The sequence below is a fragment of the Moschus berezovskii genome, chromosome 12 (assembly GCF_049115385.1).
Source record: "Moschus berezovskii isolate FMDL1 chromosome 12, NW_MosBer_1.0, whole genome shotgun sequence".
Taxonomy (NCBI): Eukaryota; Metazoa; Chordata; class Mammalia; order Artiodactyla; family Moschidae; genus Moschus; species Moschus berezovskii.
The window spans coordinates 79,710,206-79,730,418 of NC_142471.1; the positions used below are offsets into that span (position 1 = coordinate 79,710,206).

The 20,213-nt window shown below is 46.0% G+C and overlaps 1 long non-coding RNA gene across 2 annotated transcripts in view; it reads right to left on the reverse strand.

Annotated features, from left to right (window-relative positions):
• The window catches only part of LOC148776030 (uncharacterized), a 58,909-nt gene extending 43,426 nt beyond the window's left edge, over positions 1 to 15,483 (reverse strand). For both annotated transcript variants that reach the window (XR_016038799.1, XR_016038800.1), the window contains exon 1: positions 15,319 to 15,483. This is a non-coding gene — a long non-coding RNA (uncharacterized LOC148776030). The remainder of the gene's footprint in view (positions 1 to 15,318) is intronic.
• Positions 15,484 to 20,213: the final 4,730 nt, after the last annotated feature.

The following is a 20,213-nucleotide window of genomic DNA, read 5'->3' on the forward strand; positions in this document are numbered from 1 at the left end:
TCATGCCAAATGATCAGGGCTTTCAATTTCCTTTGGCCAACGGGGAGTTTAGCTATAAATTTATAACTTGGCTTGCTTAATAACTATGTAGAGTTTATGGTTCCCATAATAGCATTCTGGTTTTCTCCTTGATATTGACTAGCTCAACTAAACATCTGTCATTGTCTATCCCATGGATCTGGATCAGTCTGTCCATGTTTGTGGCTCCAGCCATCTCTGATTAGACCAAGTATTGACTAGAGATGTTCATTCAGAACTTGACTGGGCCATTCAGGTTTCCTGAATTGGATATTTGAACTAAGGGATGTGAGGTAAATTTCCATTTAGTGTTTGAAGTAGGTGTTCTAGAGTGTACCCCAGATCCCCTGTTTCCAAATGAAGTCCCCTTTCTCTCAGAGGCCAGATATTGGCTGCCAGGGGCTCTCAGCTGTGTTCTTCTCTGAGTTATTCTTAACCAGGGTTGCCTTGCCCAAGTTCAGCACTCTTTCCTGGGTTAGCCCCCACTACATGACAAGATGGTCCCACTACAAAGGCCCAGTCCCTTTGGCTCATGGCAGGATAACACTGAAGGCCATCCCAGCTCCAGAACATTTCATGAATTGGGTCTCTCTTGTGACTACCTTACAGCCCAACCTTTCCCTTTGCCTCCCTCACTCCTCATGGGTGTTGGTCCTAAGAGTACTTCCCAACAAACTCCCTGCCCACAAATCTCAACATCTCTGTTTCCCAGGAAACCCAACCTAAAAAAATTGCTGGTGGCAACAGTGCCACCCCTGATGCTGCTGCTGCTGCTGCTGCTACGTCACTTCAGTCGTGTCCAACTTTGTGCGACCCCAGAGACGGCAGCCCACCAGGCTCCCCCGTCCCTGGGATTCTCCAGGCAAGAACACTGGAGTGGGTTGCCATTTCCTTCTCCAATGAATGAAAGTGAAAAGTGAAAGTGAAGTCGCCCAGTCGTGTCCGACTCTTCACGACCCCATGGACTGCAGCCTACCAGGCTCCTCTGTCCATGGGATTTCCCAGGCGAGGTGCCACCCCTAAGAATAAGTAACTGTAAGGAAGACATGAACATGGAACTTGGTGAGGCAGTGGGCAACCTTTGCTTTTAGACATGCTGTTTTCTTCAATAAGTTCCAATATGGCTCAGGGTTAAGGGCAAAACCACCACCCTGAGAGTCTCCAGTCCATGCAGTAGAGTAGGAAGAGCTTCAGACCTGGCTCTGCCTCAAGCTCTGTGACCGTGGGCAATACGCTTAACCTCTCTGAGTCTCTCGAGTTTCTTTATTTGAAAAATGGACCAAATCACCTTGCAGGGGAGTTACACAGACTGTATGAGCTCAAGATTGTAAAGGCACCTGTAACACAGAAACTGCTCCATAAATGCTGGTTTCTTTTCACAAACAAGGTGGGGAGTATGCTAGTATCTTTCAGCTCAGAGAATGGGGTATGTGGCACCAACAAGTTTACAATGTATCTGAACATTCTAGACCATGCTAGGGGGTGCAGTACAGACTGGGGGAAGGTTACTGCCCCATGACAAGTTAACAAGCCATACCGCTTCCCCCCAAAAGAGAGTGCTCCTGGAAGTGAATGGGTCAGGCAGAGGTCTCTGGGAACAACAGAAAGGAACAGTGACGTGTCCCTGCAGGATGTCGTCTATGATTAGGGATGACCTGAAGAATTTAGCCAAAGCTCAGCCACGTGACTCTGAGTGGGGACAGTCCTGGGAATGTAACTCCAGGGAGCCGGCACCTGGTCTGTCATCTGGTACATAGTAGGTGCTCAATAAATTCTTGTAGAAGGAATGGCAAGTGATCTTTAGTCCTCCCACCCCACGAAGAAGTTCTGATGATTCCGGGATTTGGGAGGAATAATTTCTGAGTAGACACTCTGACTTCCCTCGTAGCCCAGTTGGTAAAGAATCTGCCTCCTATGAAGGAGACCCGATTTCGATTCCTGGGTTGGAAAGATTCCCTGGAGAAGGAAATGGCAGCCCATTCCAGTATTCTTGCCTGGAGAATCCCATGGACAGAGGAGCCTGGCAGGCTACAGTCAATGGGGTTGCAACAGTCAGACACAACTTAGCGACTAAACCACCACCGCCAAACACTCTGAGGACAGCAGTGTCATCAGTCCAGGGCCACCTCCCACGTTTACCGAAGTGTCTCCATCGTTCTCCAGGGCCCCTCCAGTTGTGTAGTGCTCTGACTACATCTTCAGGGCTCTCTCCTAGAGTCGTAGTCCACAAACTACGGTGCTCTTTTTTATAAATACGGTTTTATTGAAACACAGTCTTGCTGTTGGCATTAGTACCGTCATCCCTCAGTGTCTGGGGAGGATTGGTTCTAGGACCCTCTGTGGGTAACAAAATCCACAGATGCTCAAGTATCCTATAAAAAATGGTGTAGTAGTTACATGAAACCTACACATATCCTCCTGTATATTCTAAATCATCTCTAGATTGCTTATAATATCTAATATAAATGTTGTTGTTCAGTCACCAAGTCATTTCTGACTCTTTGTGACCTGTGGACTGCAGCACAGCAGGCTTCCCTGTCCCTCACCATCTCCTGGAGTTTTCCCAAATTCATATTCACTGAATAGGTGATACCATCCAGCCATTTCAGTGGTTAATACAAAGAACACGCTATATAGTTGTCAGTCAGTCAGTTCAGTCGTTCAGTCGCGTCCAGCTATTTGCAACCCCATGGACTGCAGCATGCCAGGCTTACCTGTCCATCACCAACTCTCGGAACTTGCACAAACTAAATAATTGTAGATGCTATGTAAATATTGATTGTTGCTAGCAAGCAGCAAATTCAAATTTTGCTTTTTGGAATTGTCTAGAATTTTTTTAAAAAATATTTTTGATCTGTGGTTGGTTGAATCTGCAAATATGGAACCGTGGATGTGGAGTGCCGGATGTGTTAGCTGCAGCTGCTTCTGTGTAAAAATGGCAGAGCTGAAGATTCACAACATAAACTGGAAGTCTAGAAAAAACTAAGAGTTTTACTATCTAGCACTTTCAGAAGTTTTTTGACCCCTGTGCTAGAGAGAACAGTAAGACAAGAGTCACCCCAAGGATATAGTCACTCTGTCCCTGGGTTGGGGATTAGATTCACTGGACACAAGTCCTTTTATCTCTGAGGGTCTGGGGGCTCAGCAAGCACCATCCTATGAAAAGACTGTCCTGATACTAAAACCAGTGTGTTTCGCAAAGTCTGCTCTATGCCAGACAGTGCATTTAATACCTTACCTTTATTCTCTCATGTATACTTCATGCTGACGCCACAAGGGGGGAACCACAGCATCCCTATTTTGCAGATGAGGAAACCGAGATGCAGAGAGAGTAAATGATTGTCCCACTGTCCAAAGCGGAGATGTGGCTAAGCCAGAGCTCAGGTCAGTTTCAAGTCTGGGCTGCTGTTCCTTACCCCCGACATCTGCTACCTCCCCATGCTGAAGGCCTAGCAGGAAGAGTGTTACTTGTAAATAATAAACACAAGGTAGGTCGGTCCAAGCCCAACAGACATTATGTAACCCAGTCCATCAAAGGCTGGGTCTTCAGCAAGGGCATTTTATGAGGGATACTTCCCTTAGGGTGGGAGAATCAGCCTGCTAGAGAACCAGAGTCCCAAGGCCTCCTGGGGCAGGACAGACATTCTCACCAGCAGCATGTAACCCTACACGTGAGAAAACAGCCCCCAGAGCGCCAGAGAATAGATTGACTTGATCACATCTGAAACCTCCGCCAGGATGAGAGGTGAAGTCTCATGTGTTTGGATTTAAAAAACAGAGATCCCAGATAGGTTTGTTTCAGCTCCCCCGATAAAGCCATATCACATGATAAACTAGTCCTTTTGTCCCACCAAATTAAAAGGACTAAGCATCTTTTAGAGAATTCTGTCTTTCAGGGCTACAAGCAGAAGTTTATTCAGTTTCACACTGCTGTGATAACAAAACTTTAGGGAACTGAGACAATATGTGGGAGGCCTGCGGTTATTACACAAAGAGCACAATTGTCCACTTTTTGTTTGAGATAAAAGGAAGAGTACTTGTCAGGGAAATGAATCCAGATTCTATTAATAAAGGTGAACAACAAACTCACCAGGTCACTTCCTGTTGACACAGGAAGAAAAGCTTCTGTTTTGTTTTCTGGGAATCTCTCCACAAAGTCAGAAGGTCGCTAGTTTACGTGAGGTAAAGAGTCTGATGCTGGGAGGGATTGGGGGTGGGAGGGGACGGGGACGACAGAGAATGAGATGGCTGGATGGCGTCACCGACTCGATGGACATGAGTTTGAGTGAACTCTGGGAGTTGGTGATGGACAGGGAGGCCTGGCGTGCTGTGATTCATGGGGTCGCAAAGAGTCGGACACGACTGAGTGACTGAACCGAACTGAACTGATGGAGGTGAAAAGAAAAGCATAAGTCACATGGGTGATTCAGTGATCTGACTTGTCTGAAATTTCCATTTCCGCCTTTTACAGCCTGAGCTGACACTACGAAGGCTCGAGCTCTGAGTCTGGAGAGCAGCAACCTCTTTGTGCACACTGCCTCTTTGACCCTTGCTCCCTGACCAGGTAACCAGTAATGCTCTCTGCACCCTACAATGACCCACTTAGCCACTGTCACTACCACTGCCGCCTCCCAGTCTATGGAAGGCTCCCACTCACAAAGATTTCTGTCCCATCACTTTGTTTCGTTCTTTTCCAGACTTACTCTTTTCCACTTATTAAAATTAACTTGCTTAGCCTTTCATGGCCTGCCTAACTCTCCCTTAACCAGCAAGCAAGTTCCTTAAGAGCAAAGTTCAAGTCCTACTCTTCTGTCCCGGTGTGGCCAACACTTGCTCACAGCAGCTCATCGGCGGTGGATAACTGACGAATATTCATGTAGTGTCCATGAATAAATTGAAGGATGTTTACAAGTGTACCAATGCTTTAGCTTTTTGTTTCACACCCAGTTGTCCTTTTCACATTGAGTTGGCTATGCTACCTATGGTGCCTGGCTTAAAAAGTGTCCAGCTGTCACTGTAAGAAAGTGGTTATTCCTTTCGTCATTCACTCATGGTGTATCCATGGAAAGCCGATCATGAGCCAGGCAAGTGCCAGGCATCCCTACCAAGAATCCAATGAGGAACGAAACAGAGTGCCTACCACACGAGTTTTCAGTCCAGTGGGGGCAATAGGGAAACAAACATTAATGGAAGAGTAATATAGGTATGCAATTGCAACCTTGGTAAATGTTGTGAAAGAAAAACTCACGTAGGGCTTTTGAGGAAGTAATGTTTGGGACAGCCCTGGTGGTGCAGTAGATAAGAATCCTCCTGGCAGTTCAGGGGACACAGGTTTGACCCCTGATTCGGGAGGATCCCACTGCAGAGCAACAAAGCCCGTGTGCCACGATGACTGAGCCCCCAGGCTGCAACGACTGAAGCCCAAGTGTCTAGAGTCTGTGCTCCGCAACAAGAGAAGCCAGCACACCACCACAAAGACTAGCCCCTGCACACTGCAACTACAGAAAACTCGCGTAAGTCAGCAAAGACCCAGGACAGCCCAAAATAAATAAGTAAATAAAATTAGGCAGAAAAAAATAATAAAAATTTTTAAAAAGAAGTAATGTTTGGGCTGATATTGGAAAGTTGGATTAGCTAGATGGGTACCTAAATGAATTTGCTAAAGAGTGATCAGCATTAGAGTTAGGATGAGAGTTAGGAGTGGAATAAGGCTGGGGCTTCCCCAGTGGCTCAGCAGTAAAGAATCTGCCTGCAATGCAGCAGACTCAGGAGACACGGTTCAATCCGTGGCTCAGGAAGATCACCTGGAGTGGGAAATGGCAACCCACTCCAGTATTCTTGCCTGGAAATTTCATGGGCAAAGGAGCCTAGTGGGCTACAGCCCATAGGATCAAACAGTCAGACACAACTGGGTAAGTGAAAGAGAAAGACTGGGGAAGAATGGGGGAAGATTAGAGATCTTTCCCAGGAAACGGTGCTTGTCTTATAGGGATTCAATGAATGTTGACCAGGAATGAATTGCTGTCTGGCTAAAACAGAGTGGAGAAAAAATGAGTGAACAGAAGGCAAATTATGGTTTGTCTTTTTTTGTGATTTGCTCCTTTTTGATGGTTTGCTCTTCAAGGACCATCTTTCTGGTGGTTTGCTCTTTTCTGATGGTTTGTTCTTCAAGGACCATTTTTCTGGTGACTGGGGCACTGACTTTGGTCTTCTCCTGGGCTACTACCTGTGGGGCCCTCCATGACCAGCAACTTGGCTTCTGAAGGTAGAAGCAGCCACACAGGAGTCTAAGTGCATGTCCAAGTAGGGATGGCAGATGGGTGAACAGGTGAGCCAGGTGAGCACCTGCCTTGGTCATCAGCAGGATTTTAGACCCTGGATTTAGGACTCAGATGAGAGGATTCTTGGAGCCCTTGCATAGATTATTGTGGGTGAATAGGTGTTTACAGAAGCTCACAATGATGCCTATTAAAGAGATCAATTGTATCCATGAGCACCCAGGCTTCATAGGTAACTGTTGCTTTATATAGTGCTACCTGCAATCAGTGTAGGTTAAAAAAGGAGTGTAAGAAACAATTGGCCCCAGATATGAGCACCATGGGCACTTTTTCCCCTCTCTTGATCAAAGAAAGACTCTAATGAAAGGGAAAAAAAATAATTAAAAAGTTAAAGCCTTATGTAATGAAATTTAAAAGCAAACTTTGAAGCCAACAAGCAATCATGGGCAATGCTTCAAAGGGCCTAGAATCAATGTTTGTCAATAGCAGTTTTGCATCCTTTAATTTATCTTTCATGAATATAAAGCGTGATGTTATTAGGAGCCTATCCATGCCTTAATTCTGTTTGCGATTTGATGAATCAGATCTCTATTAACATTCTGATCGAGTCAGCAATGTCAGAGGCCTGTGGTAGGAGCTTCACTCTGGCCAGGCTTTTATCCTGCAACCGAGATGCTAGTGAACCTTGGGGCCTTCTGCACTGAACCCTTGGCAATCCCACCCCCACCCCCAGGAGCCAGGGGCACTTTATCTCTGCTGCTTTCTTTGGAGACTTTTTCTCTAGAAAAGAAACCAACCCCATGACTCAGCCCAGCCCCAAAGTTACCATTTGTTTAATCAAGATAGTTGGTTTGCAAAACATTAAACATTAAACAGTATTTGATGCCTAGTTAATAATTTGCATCCTCTTCATTTGTTCCTGAATCCTGGGAGACCGACATTCCCCCCTCCCCCCCAAAGGCAGAGACAACAAAAGAAATTGTGTTTAGAGCAAAACAAGAGTTCTTAAACTACAAAGATGTTTGCCAGAATGTCTGATCTCCATGTTCTGCTGTTAATGGTTCTGGCGGGAAAGACAGCCTTTGGGGTAAGTGTTCTTTTCAAATATCTGGTATTGAGAGGCTCTGAGGTTATTAGGAAGACCGAACCAGCTGGGCCAGGAGCAATGAGAAACTTTAGTTGTGAGAGACTGGTGTTGCCAGGTCGAATATGTCCTGATTTCAAGTGCTAATGCAGGTCTTTCATGTTGGTTGCTGTTAAGTGGCCAGTTCCATGAAGCCATGCAATTGACTTGAGCCATCTTGGAGCAGTCTCCATGAATACCTTCCAACTAAGGGAATCGGAGCAAAAATATCCACTAAGGCAGCTTGTTTTGTCTGATACGAACCCAGAGATCCCTTTGGGAAGCCACTGAAAGCTACAAACTCTTTCTCTGTACATGCTGACACGCATACCCAGGTCTCCAGCTTCTTTGGGGGACATTAGGGTAAGAATTCCCCCTACTTTGACCCTAGAGGAGAATCCTGCTGGCAACAGCTTTACTTAGATGGATCGAATTTGGAGAGAAGCTTCACAAGCAGGACTTTTTCTCGTCTCACCCTGTGGCCGTGGCTGTAATTAACAGGGCAGAGAGGTGAGCAGGGGCCCAGGAGGTCGAGGTGAGTGGAGAAGGAAAGTGACATCAGGGGGTCCCACATAGGGGACTCAAGACACTGGGGAGCAGATGAGGCGTGGTGGTGTCTGCTCCTGTTCTGTGCCCTTGTAGACCAAGAGTGTTAGCTGGGTCTCGGTGGGCATATGAGAGGGGTCCTCACCAGACCTCACACCTCTCAAGTTCCATGCTGGAGGCGGTCTGAGGTGGGAGTGTGGGCTTGGGAGCCAGGGTTTGAAACTCAGCTTTGCCACATTCTGGGTGTGAAACCTTGTGCAAGTAACATCGTCTCTGTGAACCTCACTTTCCTCCACTGCAAACCAACTGATAATCTCCCCCAGATTTGGGGAGGGTCATGACTGATTAAGCGGGGCAATGCGTGTGGCTTTCAATAAATGTGAGCTCTTTTCCCTTGAAATTTCCAAAGTGAACACGAGGTCTTCATAAAAATCAAAGACCTTTGTTAGAGTTGGGGTGGGGGTGGTAAGTAATGTACAAGAAAGGGATAAGAACTGAAATAACAGTCATCTTATTAAATACCTTTGCATTTTATTTCCAGTTTCACTCCACAGAGCTTTTTCTGCAGGAAGCAGATAAGATTCTAGGCTTTCTGATTAGCATGCCTTAAAAACAGCAGCTTCTCTTCCCCTTTTCGTAAACTGTACTCGGACACCTACCTTAGTACCTTATTAAGCTGCCAATGACTCATCTCGGAAAGAATTTTCTTTTCCAATGATAACTTGTGTGTGTGTGTGTGTGTGTGTGTGGTGTGGCTGCAATGATCAGTCGTTATCAAACCCTCTACATCACTGATTGCTATTGAATGTCTGAGGCTAAGACCCTACAGAAATAGCACAGGTCTAGAGAAAAGTGATGGAAATTATCAGAGACTCACCAAGGGTCCAGAGAAAGTACCACTCAGAAGGAATTAAATCCTAAAATTTGCAGGCAAGGAAGAGCGTGGATGCAGTCTGTTTGAAGTTCAGCAAAAGATAACGGTCCCCCCAAATCCTTATTTTGCAAGCCCTAGTGAATTTTTAGGGTTAGCAATGAAATTGTAAGTCAATAATGGATAAAAGAGAAAATATGAGAACTAGCCTTTAGGCAATGAGCTTAGTCAGTTCCAAAGAGAGGATTCAGGGCTTTGGAATGTTTTCTTACTCCAGACGCACGCCAGACAGGTGGTTGGGAGAATGGTTTACACTCCACAGGCCAATGCACGGAGATCCAGGGGAAAGTGGCCAACTCACTCAGGTGTTTAGAGAGCCTGAGACATCACCAGGAAGGAAGGAACCACATAGCCAGATGGATGGGGTGGCTTCTCCTGCCCCAGTGTAGGTAAAGTAATAACAAACTGCCATTTAATGAGAAATCCTGTGTGCCATGCTCTGTGCTTTTGAGGGATTGGTCTTTGAGTTCTCCAGAAGAAAGAATGAAATAATGCCATTTGCAGCAACATGCATAGACCTAGAGATTGTCATACTGAGTGAAATAAGTCAGAGAAGGATAAATAGCATATTACATCTTTTATACATGGAATCTAAAAAGAAATGATACAAATAAACTTTTTTATAAAACAGCAATAGGCTCACAGACTTAGAGATAAACTTACAGTTGCCAGGGGGAAAATGGGGAGAAGGGATAATTAGGGAGTTTGGGATGGACATGAACACACTGCTATACTTAAAATGGATAACCAAGTCCCTACTGTATAGCACAGGGAACTCTGCTCAGTGATATGTGGCAGACTGGATGGGGGATGGAATTTGGGGGGGAATGGGTACATGTACATGTTTGGCTGAGTCTCTGGGCCATCCACCTGAAACTATCATCATTAAAAACTAGCATTTTTAATCAGCTATACTCCAACACAAAATAAAAAATTCAAAAAGAAAATAAAGAAGTACTGTTATTGCTCCCAGTTTGCAGATCAGGAAACTGAGGAACATGTTCTCAAGCTAGGAGGTGGCAGAGCTGAGTCTTAGACTATGGCTGGTTTCCATCTGTCTGGATAAGGTCTCTTGCCTGGGGCCCTGGCTGAGGAAGAGGTTTCTTTGGTCCATACAGCCTCCAGTACTCTTGCCTGGAGAATTCCTTGGACAGAGGAGCCTGGTGGGCTATAGTCCATGAGGTCACAAAGAGTCAGACACAACTGAGTAACTAATTTTAGGGGGACTTCCCTGGTGACTCAGATGGTAAAGAATCTGCCTGCAATGTGGGAGACCCGGGTTCGTTCCCTGGGTCAGGACAATCCCCTGGAGAAGGGAATGGCAATCCACTCCGGTATTCTTGCCTGGAGAATCCCATAGACAGAGGAACATGGCAAGGGTACAGTCCATGAGGTCGCAAAAGAGTCAGACATGACTTGGCGACTAAACGACAACACATAGCCTTAGGGGTATGATCCTTCCTGTAGGGATCGGGGGCTTTTAGACCAGGGGCCTGTTGTAGGGTAAAGCGTCAGGCACAGGTTCCACGTGCCTCTGAAAGTTTAAACAAAAGCAGTCGCTTTTGTGTCTCCTTGCTGCCCACTGGAGAGATGCCCGGAAACCCACCTATGCACTCAGATCATACCACAAACATTATGATGACTTCTCTGTGGGCTCATCTGTAACTTAGGTTTATATTCAGGTATCATGATCCAAAAAAAGCGTGGTCAAATATTGCCATAGACTCCAGAGAATGCCTTCCTAGTCTGGTCCAGATTTGTTTTTCCTTACCTGCCAGTGTTGAACACCTGTCCCCAGCACAGGGCCTTCCCTGGTGGCTCAGTGGTACAGAGTGCCTGCTGATGCAAGAGAACCAGGTTCAATCCCTGGGTCAGGAAGATTCCCTGGAGTAGGAAATGGCAACCCACTCCAGTATTCTTGCCCGGGAAATTCCATGGACAGAGGAGCCTGGTGGGCTACAGTCCACGGGGGTGTAAAAGAATTGGACACAACTTAGAGACTAAACAACAACAACAAAATCCCCAGGACATCTTGTATTGTTATTCCCATTTTCTGAAGGAGAAAGAAGCCCAAAGATGATGACCTAACTTCCCAGGCAGAACTGAGACGCAGCTCTGTTCGACTCCTCACGTGACCATCACAGGAGGTTTGCTCGACTCTGTGCACTGTCCCTAGGGCTTTGACTTCTTCTGCTGCGGTTCTCAGGGTGACTTGGGGTGCCCTTGAGCTCAGCTCTAATGCAATTCGACTTCTTCCAGGATCAGAAGCTAGAGGACAAATCTTGTCAGGCTTGCCCTGTTTATCTCAGCTCATCCTCAACAGGGGGCCTTGCAATAAAAATGCATGTTTGCTCCCATTTCTTAGTTTTTTAAACCCTAGAATTTAAACTCAAGAACTCTGGGGCTCCAGAATCCTCCCAGGTAGAGAATCACAAAAATATCTGCACAGATAAGAGTTTGCAAATTTGTGGCTTGGGATACATGCTGCTTAGAGCCCATGTTTTATTTGGCAGGTAAAAGTTCAACCTGAAGAGTGTTTTCATTTCCTTTCAATTGCTGGTGACATTTGAGAATCAGGACACTTCATATAACACAGACCCCAGCTTTTCCTGAAAATCAGACATTCTAGTAACATGGGCTTCCATTCTTACGTGACACCGAGGGGGCAAGGATCTACTGCTTCTGGTATTAGAAACTGAAGACCCCAGGCTCCCCTGGTCCCAGCATGCTCTGCTTTTGACACTGTCTCTGTTCGATGGGTGTACATTACCTTCGAAAGAGACAAACAAGGAGAGAAACCCAGAGAGCATACTTGTCTGATTATTGTTCAGAAACACTGCAGATGCTGAAATATTAGAGTCAGTTTTGGGTGGTCAAGTAGCAGGGCTCCTTGTCTGATTAGTTCAAGAATCCAAAACCGCATGGCCCCCAGGACCAAACAAGGGCTTTGACGAGAAGACACAAACCACCCTTTTCAAAGCCTCAATGCTCCAGAATGTCAGTCTCTTCCAGGCATAGGAGACATCCCTCCTTCATGCTGTAACCCATTCAGAGTCTTATGGAAAAGATAAGTACTGATTTGCACTGCATGTACTTATAGATAAAAAAAAACCTGATCCTAAGTACAAGTCCAACTCATTAGCTTTGGTAGTGTACGCTGTTATTTAGGGAAATCAGGTCGCAGGAAATCATATGTGTGTGTAGGCACAGATATATTTATATTTTCAATTCATTAGAGTTTCTTAAACGCAAAAGCGATTCTGCTGTCACAGAGAAACAGCATGGCAGAATATTCGGCAGCCGGGATTTTAAATAAAACATGCTTTTTCTTCATAATTAATATAACAAGGTTTCCTGGCTTAGGACTTGGCAAAGATCCCAGGAAAAATGGGGGGAGGGGGCTGGTGTGACGTGCTTGTGACCCGATGAACAAATTCCAGGAAGAGTTTGTGCTGAGCGAGTACTCCTCAATCACTTCACAATTTGAGGAAAAAAAATTTTTTTTTTAAATATTGACAATAATGGCTAATAATCACTGTAGCAAGTATTTATTAAGCTTATTAAGTCTTTACTATATGTCAGACCTTGTGTGCTTTATATTTATTACCTCATGGATAGCTTCCCCATAGCCCCATGAGGTAAGGACTGCTGTCATCCTCATTTTACAGATAACAAACTAAGCTTTAAAGAAATTAAATAATCTGCACAGATGGCTGCCCTGTGAGGTTACAGAGCTGGGATTCAAACCCAGGACGGCTTCATGCTGGTCCCAATTTCATAACCTCCGTGTTAGAGGTTGCTGTGACAGTCACTGCCCTGAAATGACTGAAGCTTTGAATGTGGAATGGAACGTGTCCAGAGGGACAGCAGCCTCAGATTCCAGCTGCAGGCAGGAGGAAAAGTCACTCCCACCTGGAAGCTTCTCCAACAATCCCTGAAGCTTTTCTTTCCAACGCGAGAGGGATCAAGTCTTGCTAGATGGCTAACCCATTAGCTCAGGGCTTTCAAAACTTTAGTCATGAATGAATCCATCTTCAGAAATTTTGCCAAAGCCCAGACTAGTTTCTTAATACTTTCTGTCAACCTAAACGGATTTATTTTTAAAGGAAACTGTCACTACTATAAATTGGAAAATCAAAGAAAAAGAAACAATGATATTGAATTCTAACTGGCTGCAGCTATCATTCTAAAACTCTGCGCGGAACTCTGCTTTCTCCTTGGTAGGAGGGGAGATTAGGAAGAGTGGCTCAAATGGTAAAGAATCTGCCCGCAATGAGATCCCTGGGTTGGGAAGATCCACCGGAGAAGGGAATGGCAACCCACTCCAGTATTCTTGCCTGGAGAATTCCATGGACAGAGGAGTCTGGTGGGCTACAGTCCATGATCTTACAAAGAGTCAGACATGACTGAGCAACTAACACTTCACTTTAGAGGAGAAGGACTTACCAGCACCACCCCAGTCTGTCTTTGTTATGGGATTGGGAGAGCTTACAGTAAAACTGAGAAGGAAATGGCTTTCTCGCACTGTTTTTTGATATGATGTCTCTCCCTGGCCAGGCACCACCCGAATCAACTTGGGTACCAGCAGCAGTTCACATGTCACACCAGGGAAAACACAGACGTAAAGGCAGCTTCGGGGATGGATTTGGTTCCCATTTGTGGGAAGTTACTTTCCTGGGCAAGTGAAAAAAGTGAGAGAGTTGCTCAGTTGCGACTGACTCTTTATGAGCCCGTGGACTATAGCCTGCTGCCAGGTTCCTCTGTCCGTGGAATTCTCCGGGTAAGATTACTGCAGTGGCTTGCCATTCCCTTCTCCAGGGGGTCTTCCCGACCCAGGGATCAAACTCAGGTCTCCTGCATTGCAGGTGGATTCTTTCCCTGGTCTGAATCACCAGGAAAGTCCACTTCCCTGGGAAGCCCTGGGCTGTTCCTGAGAACTGACTGACCGAGGAGGGGAATATCGGGGCTGTGCCCATGTGGTGGACCTCAGACTCAAGGCCAACCCACTCCTTTGTTTATTCATTTGCCTTTTCAATGGGCTCCCAACAGCATGATCACATCCAGAAATGAGTCTTTTTCTCCAACCTCCTTATCCTGGATTGTCTCATTCCCGATACTTCAGTCCCCTCCCTGCAAGCTGCTGCGTTAACCCGTTTGCACCAGTATCTCTCACCAATTGCTTATGTGAAGAGCAACCCATTGCAAATGCTGTGCAGTTCAGTCCCCAGTTAACTGAGCAGAGGTGGTGTGGGTGGCTCTGGGTCGGGAACAGCTGACTGCCTCAGGGTGAAGGGATCGGGCCTTGACTTCCTACCTGGCCGAATCCACTCATGTCCTCAGAGGAGTGCATCATCGCACTGGGCCTGAGCCTCCTACTTTGCATGTAAAGGGTCTGGGCCAGCGCCTCTTCAACTCCTGGCTCATCACTGTGATCCTATAAACAGCTTCACCCAGTCTCCCAAGAAGGAGACCACCCAGAGGGACCACTGGCGTCTGCTTCTCCTTTGGCCTCAAATTTTCCCATTAGAACCATCCCTCCTTACCTCCAGCTCCAGATGAAAGCAAAGCCACAGTGAAGCCCCTGAGGGATAGCATGTGCAATGGTTAGACAGTTCATGTGCTAAAGCAAGGGTGAGATTTCCTTTGACCACAAAGGATGGAGTGGCACCATGTCACATCTGTCAGGATGCCTGCTGCTGCTAAGCTGCTAAGTCGCGTCAGTCGTGTCCGACTCTGTGAAACTCCATAGATGGCAGCCCAACAGGCTCCTCTGTCCCTGGGATTCTCCAGGCAAGAATACTGGAATGGGTTGCCATTTCCTTTTCCAATGCATGAAAGTGAAAAGTGCAAGTGAAGTTGTGTCTGACTCTTAGCAATCCCATGGACAGTAGCCTACTGAGCTCCTCAATCCATGGGATTCTCCAGGTAAGAGTACTGGAGTGGGTTGCCATCGCCTTCTCTGGTCAGGATGCCTAGAACCCTTTAAAAATGAAAAATAGCAAGGATTGGTGAGGATATGAAAAAATCAGAGCCCTCATTTATTGCTGGTGGAAATGTTAAATGGTGCAGCCACTGTGGAAGAGCATGGTGGTTTCTTAAAAAGTTAAACATAGAAATTACAATGTGATCTATCAATTCCACTTCTAATATCAGCCCCAAAGAATGGAAATTAGGGACTCAAACAGGTATGTGTACACCAATGTTCATAGCAACCTTATTCATATAGACAAAGGATATCACAACCCAAGTGTCCATCAGCAGATGAATGGATAAACAAACTGTGATATGCCATGGAATACTATTTAGCCATAAAAAGGAACAAAATTTTGATGTATGCTACAATATGGATGAACCTTGAAAACATTATGAATAATGATGACATAAAGCCAGTCTTAGGACACGTATTGCATGATTCTACTTACATGAGGTACCTGCTGCTGCTGCTGCTAAGTCACTTCAGTCGTGTCCAACTCTGTGTGACCCCATAGACGGAAGCCCACCAGGCTCCCCCGTCCCTGGGATTCTCCAGGCAAGAACACCAGAGTGGGCTGCCATTTCCTTCTCCAATGTGTGAAAGTGAAGTCGCTCAGCCGTACCTAGAATATGTAAATTCATAGTGACGAAGTACAATAAAAGTTTACTGAGGGCTTGGAGGAGGAAGGAAGAGAGTTATTTTTAAATTATTTATTTATTTATTTATTTTTGGCTGTGCTGGGTCTTCGTTGCTGTGCACAGGGTTTCTCTAGTTGTGGCGACTGGGGGCTTCTCTGGCTCTAGTGCTTGGGCTTCTTGTTGTGGTGGCTTCTCTTGATGCAGAACACAGACTATAGCTGCAAAGGTTTCAGTAGTTGTGGCTCCTGGCCTATTTATATCAAAGCATGTAGAATCTTTCCAGACCAGGGCTGGAACCAGTGTCCCCTGTATTGCAAGGTGGATTCTTAACCACTGGACCACCAGGGAAGCCTGAGAGTTATTATTTAATGGGTACAGAGTTTATATGTTGGGAAAGATGAAAAAGTTTTGGCTATAGATAGTGGTGATGGTTACATAATACTGTGAATGCAATTAATGCCACTTAATGGTAACTTAAAAATGGTTAAAATGAAAAATAGTATGGTGTATATATTTTACAATTTAATGGCTGAGGCTTTGCATAATTGTTCATCTCATGACATAGCTTAATGTTTGCGACAGGGGCCAGAGCAGAAGCATGGTGTGAGGGAGGCAGCAGTTGGAATGGTGACTGGATACTGGCAACCCCTGTGCTCTGTCACCTCCACCTCTTACCTCAACACTGAGCCCTTGGCCCAGCAGTGGGGACAGGCCCTGCTGAGCTGTGCACTCCTGCCCCTGGCTCGCTTTCCAGCCCTGCAGCCTCACATGGCCACAATGCAGTTCTCTCCAGCTGCCTTTAGGAGCAATGCAAATCCTTCCCTGGTGTATAGTGACATCTGGTCTACCACCAGGGCTTGGTAGAACATCCAAGGAGAAAGAGATGGCTGAGATATGAGTTACAATCTTACCTACCAGGTGAAAGGTTGTTCTGCTATTGGCTCATTCTAAGCCAAGGTTCTAGCCCCAAAGGTCAGGTCTAGCCCCACCTCTTTGCTCTACTGCTTCCCAGTCCTTTGAGAACATATTGCTGTTGTTCTTGCTGTTCAGTCGTCCAGTTGAGTCTGACTTTGCAACACCACGGAGCAGCACACCAGGCCTCTCTGTCCCTCACCATCTCCCGGAGTTTGCCCAAGTTCATGTTCACTGCATCAGTGATGCTGTCCAGTCATCTCATCCTCTGACACCCTCTTCTCCTTCTGCCCTTGATCTTTCCCAGCATCAGGGTCTTTTCAGTGAGTCGGCTCTTTGCATCAGATGACCAAAATATTGGAGCTTCAGCTTCAGCATCAGTCCTTCCAGTGAATATTCAGGGTTGATCTCCCATAAGCTTGACTGATTTGATCTCTTTGCTATCTAAGGGACTCTCAGGAGTCTTCTCCAGCAGCATAGTTCAAAAACATCAATTTTTTGGCAGTCTGCTTTCTGAGAAAATGTCCTAATAGTTAATTCCTGGAGACCATCAACACAGACTTTTAGTCTCTGCTTTTTTGTTTTGTTTTCTAGAAGGTTTAGAATTGTAAAAGGCAGAGGAAGAGCCTGTGTTGAAATAATCACTAAAGATAGGATGGAAGAGATTTGACCACAGTGCCCTCCACACCCAAGAAAACTATGCTGTAAGTCATAGGTTGCCTATCTCTGTGCCCCCCTTCCCCCGCCGCCTTCCCCACCAACCATCCTGAGCCTAGAAGACACCATATTATGCTCACTGGTGACATGGTTAGGGGGTGGGATGTTAACATTGCTAGTAATTTGCTTCTAACTCAGTTTAGTTCAGTTCAGTTCAGTCTCTCAGTCATGTCTCTTTGTGACCCCATGGACTGCAGCACACCAGACTTCCCTGTCCATCACCAACTCCCAGAGCTTGCTCAAATTCATGTCCATTGAGTCAATGATGCCATTCAACCATCTCATCTTCTGTCATCCCCTTCTCCTCCTGCCTTCAATTTTTCCCAGCATCAGAGTCTTTTCCAATGACTCAGTTCTTCACATTAGGTGGCCAAAATATTGGAGTTACAGCTTCAGCATCAGTCCTTCCAACTGGGGAAGGCCAAAGTCCTGATGCATGGATCCATTGTGAAAACCTGATTAGAGATGGACCAGCAGTTGGAGCTCAAGGGGTCTCACTGAATCTACTGCAAAACGTCTACCTTTCCACATGCCAGAAGTAGCTATTCCTAGCCCTCGCAGAGGAGCCGGGGCAGTTGTGAGCACTCAGCCATGGTGAGCCTGGGAATACACATGATGGAAGAAGCAGGCAGTAGCTTGTATGCTTTTCGATCTGGGTGGAGATGTTTGCTGAGATGTGTTTGTCACAGTGAACTGGCTGAGGCTCCAGCTGACTTTTGTCCCTACCCTGGGTGTCCCTGGAGCCTAGCGGCCCTTTCTGTGTCTGCCGGGCCTGAGCTAGTCTGGGTAGGACCTGCAAAAACTTTCCAAAGACAGGGGCCCAATCTCTTACCCAGACTGAGTGCCCTGCCTCTCTTAGGATTAGGTGGCTCTCCTACTTTCTTCTCCAGCCCTTCATTATCATGTTTCCATGCGGTGGGTCCCTCATCTCTCACACAATGGCTCTGGCATAAGACTGGTTCATTCTACTCTGGCTCCAGCATTTACTAGCTGAGTTACTTTCGGTAACTTAACGTCTGCAATGGACATAATTATAGTACTCCAATTATCGAAGATTATGTGCAATAAAAGAGACAAAATGCACATAAAATGTTTAGCACAGTCCTTGGCAACTGTCAGGTCTTAATAAATGTGACCTGAGATCATAGTTGTCCCCTCCTTCTCCCTATTCTCCTTGTTTAGCACCAGTGATCTTCCTCTTTGGACTTACAAGTCCCAGGAATAAGAATTCTTATCCTTTCCCTGTCTCTCTGTAGAAACAGAATGGATTATTGGGATGAAAGTAGGTAGATGCTGTCTATTCACAGTCCCCATGCCCTGCCATCACCCAGGTGAGTTACAGGATCCAGGTGTATGGCACAAACAACTGGCTATTCTTGTGGCCTTTCTGGTTTGGTCCAGCCTGGTGTTGTGACTGCCAGTATCCACATTTCCACCACAGCCTCTTTTCTGCGGGTGGATCCAGTGATTCATGAAATAAGTGGACCTGCTTCGGACCCCTGGGACCCCTTGACATCAGTCCAGGGTGCACAGCTGGGAGGCAGCTGCTTCAGACTCCCAGAGCCCGCGGGATCTGAAGGGCCCCCAGCTTGGGAAGGTCTTTTTGTTTCGTTTCCATTTGAGTTCCAGCTCTGGTTCCAACTCCTGGGAAGGGCACGTCTGCCACCTGCTGGCCAAGGGCAGTGCAGCACCCAGCTGTCCCTCAGGCTCCAGTTTCCATTTAAAATGTGGGGCTCTGGCCTGGCATAAGTCCGGCAGGTCTGGATGAAGGCTGGTAGAGAGGGACAGGCCCTGGCCTCCAGACAGCTTCATGGAGGGATGAAGAGACAGACAAAGGACTAGACTGAGCTGACTGGCTGTGACGAGGATAAGATTGAAGGAGGGGGTAACATGTGTTCCAGGGTCCCCTCATTCTTCTTTTCTGGGACCTACCTGGCACCCAAGCCCAGAGGTATCAACGTCAGACACTCCCCAGGGCCAGAAACACCCTGACACCTGAACCTACCATTCCTCTGCCTACCTGCCCTCACTTCTCCAAAAGAGGCACACTGCAGGCAGCAAATGACCTTTTTCTCTGCATCTTTTCTCCTCCCCAACTTTTTATTTTATAATAAGTGGAAAGAATAATACAGTGAATATTGTTCACCCAGACAGATGCAACACTGATCATTTGCCATAATTGCTTTCTGCCCTGATCTTATGTACATACATTTGCTTTGGTTGGTTGGTTAGTTAGTTGGTTGGTCTGCTGAATCTTTCACAACTAAATTGCAGCTGGATTCCCACTCCCTGCTTCAGGACCTTCTTAGAACAAAGACATTTTCCTATACAACCACACTTCCATTAATTATCACACTCAAGAAATTCAACATTGACATAATAATACTGTCTAACCTAGGTCTATATTCAATTTCCCGATAGTCCCAATAATATCCTTCAGGCTTTTTTTTTTTTAATCTAGGATCCAATCAAGGATCCTTCACTGCATTTAGTTGTCAGGTCTCTCTAGTCTCATTTAATAAGGAACAATCTTCCCATCTTTTTCATCTTCTATGACATCGACAGGCTTGCTGAGTTGAGGCTAGCTGTCTTGCAGAAAGCCCGTGGTTTGTGTCTGTCATGTTCTTCATGAGCAGATTCAGGATAAGCATTTTTGTCTAGACTGTTCTGCCCTTCGTACACCTTGTCGGAATGCCTTTTTCTTCTTACCATTTTACCTAAAAATGACTGAAGGGCTACAGTGAAACAGAAAACTAAAGCTTCTACTGGGGGTGGAGGAAACAAATATACTAAACTGCCTAGTCTGGGTACCAGGAAAATGCCTCATACTGACAGCAGCTTCCTGGCCACTGAGAACCAAAGGGAAGCCTGTCAGAAGATGGAACTCCTGTTTTCTAAGTCAGAGGTCGGCAAACCTTGCCTGTAAAGTTCCAGACACGAAATATTTGGGACTATACTGTCTCTGTCACAACTGTCCTACCATTATAACATGGAAAGAGTTAAAGTCAGTATATAAGCAGGTGGAAGGGGCCATGTTCCAATAAAACTTTATTGGCAAAAACAATCTGGCTTCAGC